Consider the following 8,013-nt stretch of genomic DNA (forward strand, 5'->3'; position numbering starts at 1 on the left):
AATTTAGTTTTTTGGTCGCGTGTCCACGTGTGTGTAGAAACAATTTATTCTGTAGCTCTAATTCCTCTGCGGAACTCCACTGAGAAACCTGATGCCAACGTAGCTAAAAAATTAAAACAAGAGCTGGTGACCATTTACATAAAACATAAATTACCTTGTGGCCACGATGCTTGCAAAAAAGGTTCAAAGTCTGTCCGAACAGAAGGACCTGTTGATATGAACTCTGCAAAGTTCAGACATGGAAAGATGTTGATTTTGATCAGACTTACATTTCTCAGCAAAATCTTCATCATAATCATTGTCTTCACATTCAACAGCATGTGTCCTGATCCAGGAAGCTGCTATTCCAGACTGTCTGTGTCTGTGCTGCATAGAGCATTACATCATTTGGCCAATACGCCACTTTCAGGCTACTGGTCTTATTATTGCTCCATCTTGAAATTAGATATATATTTTTTATATTTTTTTTTTGTGTGGTCATAGTCCCCTTACGTGGTCCTGTCCTCACCTTGACAACAGGGGTGATTAAACAGGAAAAAGGAATTTGATGTGAGCAAGACGATCAATATCAAATCAATGTTGTGAAGAGTTGGTTTTATATCAAATATCGATTTGTGTGTATGAGTAACGTCGTCTAGACGTGTTCATTCCAGTGAGACAGAGATATCATTTTATTTTTATCTCCCTGAGATCACCACTTGCTCAAAACAAAATTTTCCACTGCTGCTTGTTACCATAGCAACATCACATTTTGATTATGGACCTCATAGGCACTAATGTATTCCATCACTGAGCTGGGGAATCACACGCTCAAGGAGGCCTGAAGACAACCATAAAAGAACCAAATGTACATGATTTCAGACAACGATAATATTACATGGTTCACACACATTTGGGATCTGAGAAGACACACACAAGCACTCACACACAAACACACACACACGCACACACACACACACACACACACACACACACACACACACACACACACACACGCACACACACAAGCACTCACACACAAACACACACACACACACACACACACACACACACACACAGACGCACTCACACACAAGCACTCACACACACACACACACACACACACACACACACACACACACACACACACACACACACACACACACACACACACACAAGCACTCACACACACACACAGACACACACACACAAGCACTCACACACAAGCACTCACACACAAGCACTCACACACAAACACACACACACACACACACACACACACACACACACACACACACACACACACACACACACACACACACACACAAGCACTCACACACACACACAGACACACACACACAAGTCAATCACAACCAATTACAGATCTTCTCTCACCACACTCCCTAGACCCCCTCAAACACCTCACCCTAAAGGCTTCAAAACGTTAAGAGTTTACAAAGTCATCAAGGATCAGAGGAAGTTCACGTGAAAGTTTTATAGAGAGATTTTTTTTCTTCTGAAGGAAAACTCTACAGACAGAAGTGGATAGAATGGGGGTCTGGTCCCCCTGGAGGACGGGGAGGATTGGGTAGCATGTAGTATTAGGCGGAGATGTAGAGCTGAGTCCTAAACGGTGTGCGTCCCTATGTAGTGCACTTCTTTTAATCAGAACCGTATGGGCTACATAGTTTTGTACTATATTCCTAATACTGTATATATGGAATAGGGTGCCATTTGGGACATAGCCTAGGATGGAGATGAATGAGGAGTATCTGCTTCATCTAATTGAATCCCTCAGTTTTAACGATGGGAAACTGTATATCCCCCTCACTTATTTCCAAATGTTCAGACACATTTCACTGTTAGGGTGACACATTTCTCAGCATTTTGGAGAACAGTGGAAGGGATTGAATATGTCCTAGTGGGGGGGTCAGGCTGTCAGTTCTGGAGGAGGGATGGCGGGGCATGAGCTCAAAGGCATAAGAGAATGTTTTGGAGAGGAAATTAGTCCCTGGAAATTGCGTACTGTGTCACATATGTGCAGATATGTGCACCACGTCCCCGCTCTCTCTCTCTCTGCTGTGTGTGCATGATGTGCCTCTTGCTAGCTGTCACTCAATTGAAGAGGGACTGAAGCTCATTGGTTGAATTTGAATCGCTAGGGGGCTGGCCCAAGTGGGGGAAAATAGAGAGAAAATGGAGCAGCGCATCCAGAAAAACTGTTGCTTTCAAACTAGGGATTTCGTGGCAAATTGATGGAGGTAAGACAGTAATTCTGCTCATAGATAAGGCATGTATGAACTACATAGTAACACACCCAGTCCAAAGCGGGAGGTTTAAAAAATACTTAGTAGTCGCCAAAGTTTCGGAGCATGTCTTTAAGAAATGCTGGAGGCCATGACTGAATTAAACCTGATTTGGTTTCGTGGGGTGTGGTTTGATGTGGGTACCTCGTGTATGTGTTCCAAGGTGGTAAGAGTTAGCCAAATATTTTAGCTAATTAGCTACAGTCGGGTGATGTGCAACTGTGGCGAAGCTGGTTTGACTTTGGACAGCCTATCTCTGGGGATCGTTAGGGGCCGTCAATAAGTTACACAATGTAAATGGGACAACATTTTCATCTTAGTTGTCTCATTAAATGCTTTCAAAATTTGTATATGAATTTCTACAATTTATAGTTGTTTTTAAGATTTTTAAGTCATTGACATTTTGAGCTATTGCCCTTTTAGAATATTAGCCCATTTACATTGGGTAATTTACTGATGGTCCCTAAGTAGCTCCATAGGGATATCTAATGTCAAACCAAATTGACCATGGGCATTATGATTGGGTCAAGTGCAGCTGCACTCCGAATTGATAATTACATGTACCTGGGTGCTGCCAGCTGTGGGCAGGAATGAAAATAAACCCTGGGAAAACAGTTGCCGTACCCTTGATTCATTCATCCCGTGACATACCATTATTTCCTATCATCTCACAAATCTCCATTTTGGATGAGACTGATTTTATGACCAAAATTATCCTATTTACACGTTGTAGTACATTTTTACACTAGAATAAAAGTTTGACTCATATCGATGCCACATAGGCCATTTTCAAAATTAGAAGGTGTTTTTTTAGGGGCAGTCGCTCTTTAAAGCTAAAATCCTTAATTGAAACAATAGCAAAGCAGTCATCCCGTCTGTGTTTTGGCAAAAAGTTGAGGGATGGGCCTGGATACAGAGCTATGGATGCAAGAACAGAATTGTTTTAACTATGTTTTGAGGCTATTCAGTGTTTGTTTACGAATATTGGAGTAAAACAAGCTTGTATTTTGGGTTCTGATGGCATTTATAAGTCATATTCTTCAAGAATCAATAGGTTTACAGTATATCATTAATGAGTCCAAAAATGTATGTAGCAACTAAGGATTCCAAATTTAAGCGATCCATTCGTTGTCAGGGGTATGAGAGGGTAACAAGGTAGTCTAATTGGCTCCCCTGTGTTAACCGTGATTAGTTGATGTCAATGGGAGGTTTGCTTAAAAGTTAGTGTTGCATTCTTACTTCAAGTTACATTGCTACAGAGTTGCCCTCAATCTCTATTAGCTTCTGAAGGAGAGAAACCAATTTAGACAACGACGATTAGGTGAGGGCTCCAGATAAATTGTTTGTTGTAGACAATACTACGGTACTCATTGGAAAACTTCTGTGAAAACCTACAACTGAGAGAAATGCTATGAGGAACATTCACAAAATATGATTGTTTGCTATGACTACTTCCTCACCTTCGAACCAAGGTGCATGAACAAAAGAGCAAACGGAAGAGAAGAAAATATTCAACCTTCCTAGGAGGACAAAGGAATGGAATTCAAAAATGTGTTGGTTTTAATTAAAGAGAACCAGTTTTGAATTCCCCTGCCGTTGTACTCCAAGAGGGGCTGAAAGTTTTGCTCACGAGGACCATTCACCAGCAGGAGAAAACTTAACGGAGTTCTGTACCTCACACAGTGTGTTCCTCTGAATATGTTCAACCAGAAAGCTCCAGCAGGTGGCGCCAGGTACAAATATATCAACTTTACCCAGACCTGTCGGTCATGATGTACTGTATGTTACAGTCTTAATCTAAAATGGATGAAATTGTTATTTTCCATCAATCTACACACAATAGCCCATAATGACCAAAGGTTTATTAAAACTGAAATATCACATTTACATAAGTATTCAGACCCTTTACTCAATACTTTGTTGAAGTACCTTTGGCAGCGATTACAGCCTCGAGTACTCTTGGGTATGATGCTACAAGCTTGGCACACCTGTAGGGATGGTGCCTGGTTTCCTCCTGACGTGACTCTTGGCATTCAGGCCAAAGAGTTCAATCTTGGTTTCGTCAGACCAGAGAATCTTGTTTCTCATGGTCTGAGAGTCCTTTAGGTGCCGTTTGGCAAACTCCAAGCAGGCTGTCATGTGCCTTTTACTGAGGAATGGCTTCTGTCTGGCCACTCTACCATAAAGGCCTGATTGGTGGAGTGCTGCAGAGATGGTTGTCCTTCTGGAAAGTTCTCCCATCTCCACAGAAGAACTCTTGAGCTCTGTCAGAGTGACCATCGGGTTCTTGGTCACCTCCCTGACCAAGGCCCTTCTCCCACCCGATTGCTCAGTTTGGCCGGGCGGCCAGCTCTAGGAAAAGTCTTGTTGGTTCCAAAGTTCTTCCATTTAACAATGATCGAGGCCACTTTATTCTTGGGGACCTTCAATGCTGCAGACTTTTTTGGCAACCTTCCCCATATCTGTGCCTTGACACAATATTGTCTCGGAGCTCTACGGACAATTCCTTCAACCTCATTGCTTGGTTTTTGCTCTGACATTCACTGTCAACTGTGGGACCTTATGTAGACAGATGTGTGCCTTTCCAAATAATGTCCATTCAATTGAATTTACCACAGGTCTATTCCAATCAAGTTGTAGAAACATCATGGATGATCAATGGAAAAAGAATGCACCTGAGCTCAATTTTGAGTCTCATAGCAAAGGGTCTGAATATTTCTATAAATAAGTTCTGTTTTTATTTTTAAGACATTTGCAAAAACGTCAACAATTATTTTTTTCACTTTGTCGTTATTGGTCATTGTTCGTAGATTGATGAGGAACATTTTTTATTGAATGCATTTTAGAATAAAGCTGTAACGTAAGAAAATGTGAAATAAACTTAAATCAAATGTTTGTCACATGCGCCGAATACAACAGTGAAATTACAGTGAAATGCTGACTTACAAGCCGTTAACCAACAAATAAGTCTTAAGTAAAAAAATAGATAAGTAAAAAATAACAAGTAAAAGTAACAAATAATTAAAGAGCAGCAGTAAAATAACAATAGCAGGGCTATATACAGGGGTACAGAGTCAATGTGTGGGGGCACCGGTTAGTCGAGGTAATTGACGTAATATGTACATGTAGGTAGGGTTAAAGTGACTATGCATAGATAATAAATAGAGAAGCCTCTTGGACCTAGACTTGGAGCTCTGGTACCGCTTGCTGTGCAGTAGCAGAGAGAACAGTCTATGACTAGGGTGACTGGAGACTTTGACAATTTATCAGGCCTTCCTCTGATACCGCCTGGTATTGAGGTCCTGGATGGCAGGAAACTTGGCCCCAGTGATGTACTGAGCCGTACGCACTACCATCTGTAGTGCCTTGCGTTCAGAGGCCGAGCAGTTGCCATACCAGGCAGTGATGCAACCAGTCAGGATGTTCTCGATGGTGCAGCTGTAGAACTTTTTGAGGATCTGAGGACCCATGCCAAATCTTTTCAGTCTCCTGCGGGGGAATAAGTTTTGTCGTGCCCTCTTCACAACTGTCTTGGTGTGTTTGGACCATGGATAGTTTATTGGTGATGTGGACACCAAGGAACTCTCAACCTGCTCCACTATAGCCCCGTAGATGAGAATGGGAGTGTGCTCGGTCCTCCTTTTCCTGTAGTCCATAGTCATCTCCTTTGTCTTGATCAAGCTTCCTGCCACATAATTACCTCAACTATGTACATAATTACCTCAACTACATTGACACCGGTGCCCCCACACACTGACACATTGACTCTGAACCGGTATCCCCTGTACATAGCCTCGTTATTGTTATTTACTGCTGCTCTTTAATTTGTTTTTCTTATCTTTTTCTTATGTCTTATTTATTTGTATTATTTTAGGTATTTTCTTAAAACTGCATTGTTGGTTAAGGGCTTGTAAGTAAGCATTTCACTGTAAGGTCTACCTACACCTGTTGTATTCGGCGCATGTGACAAATACAATTTGATTTGATTTAAACGGTGGTGTTTTTGCGGAAATTAATGTAGTATACTATAGAATTCCCTGTAGTGTTTTTGGGTGCTCCCTCTGCTGTTTCCTGAAGTCCACGATCAACTCCTTTGTTTTGTTGACGTTGGGTGAGGAATATTTTTCCGGCACCACACATCCAGGGACCTCACCTCCTCCCTGTAGGCTGTCTCGTCATTGTTGGTAATCATGCCTAATACTGTTGTGTCGTCTGCAAACTTGATGATTGAGTTGGAGGCGTGCGAGGCCACGCAGTCATGGGTGAACAGGGAGTACAGGAGGGGGCTGAGCACGCATCCTTGTGCGGCCCCAGTGTTGAGTATCAGCGAAGTGGAGGTGTTTTTCCCTACCTTCACCACCTGGGGGCAGCCTGTCAGGAAGTTCAGAACCCAGTTGCACAGGGTAGGGTTCCGACCCAGGGCCTCAAGCTTAATGATGAGCTTGGAGGGTACTATGGTGTTGAATGCTGAGCTATAGTCAATAAACAGCATTCTTACATAGGTATTCGGCCACGGTGTCTCCCAACCCTTCCTGTCTCATTCTCCAGTATTTATGCTGCAATAGTTTGTGTCGGGGGGCTAGGGTCAGTCTGTTATATCTGGAGTATTTCTCATGTCTATCCGGTGTCCTGTGTGAATTTAAGTATGCTCTCTCTAATTCTCTCTCTTTTTCTCTTTCTTTCTCTCTCTCTCTGAGAACCACCTGAGCCCTAGGACCATGCCTCAGGACTACCTGGCCTGATGACTCCTTGCTGTCCACCAGTCCACATGGTTGTGCTGCTGATCCCGTTTCAACTGTTCTGCCTGCGGCTATGGAACCCTGACCTGTTCACCGGACGTGCTGCCTGTCCCAGACCTGCTGTTTTCAACTCTCTAGAGATAGCAGGAGCGGTAGAGATACTCTGAATGATCGGCTATGAAAAGCCAACTTACATTTACTCCTGTGACGCTGACCTGTTGCACCCTCTTGCAACCACTGTGATTATTATTATTTGATCCTGCTGGTCATCTATGAACATTTGAACGTCTTGGCCATGTTCTGTTATAATCTCCAAGCCCGAAGAGGACTGGCCACCCCTCATAGCCTGGTTCCTCTCTAGGTTTCTTCCTAGGTTCTGGCCTTTCTGGGGAGTTTTGTACAGCACTTTGTGACATCAGCTGATGTAAGAATGGCTTTATAGATGCATTTGATTGAAATTTGATTGATTGTCCAGATGGGATTTACTGCTAACCTACAAAGCATTGCATGGGCTTGCTTCTACCTATCTTTTCGATTTGGTCCTGCCGTACATACCTACATGTACGCTACGGTCACAGAGGCAGGCCTCCTTACTGTCCCTAGAATTTCTAAGCAAACAGCTGGAGACAGGGCTTTCTCCTATAAAGCTCCAATTTTATGGAATGGTCTGCCTATCCATGTGAGAGACCCAGACTCGGTCTCGCCCTTTAAGTCTTTATTGAATGCTCATCTCTTCAGTAAGTCCTATGATTGAGTGTAGTCTGACCCAGGGGTGTGAAGTTGAATGGAAAGGCACTGGAGCGACGAACCTCCCTTGCTGTCTCTGCCTGGCCGGTTCCTCTCTCTCCACTGGGATTCTCTGCCTCTGACCCTATTACGGGGGCTGAGTCACTGGCTTACTGGTGCTATTCCATGCCATCCCTAGGAGGGGTCACTTGAGTGGGTTGAAACACTGACGTGATCTTCCTGTCCAGGTTGGCGCCCCCCTC

The sequence above is a fragment of the Oncorhynchus clarkii genome, chromosome 29, assembly GCF_045791955.1.
Source record: "Oncorhynchus clarkii lewisi isolate Uvic-CL-2024 chromosome 29, UVic_Ocla_1.0, whole genome shotgun sequence".
Classification (NCBI taxonomy): Eukaryota; Metazoa; Chordata; class Actinopteri; order Salmoniformes; family Salmonidae; genus Oncorhynchus; species Oncorhynchus clarkii.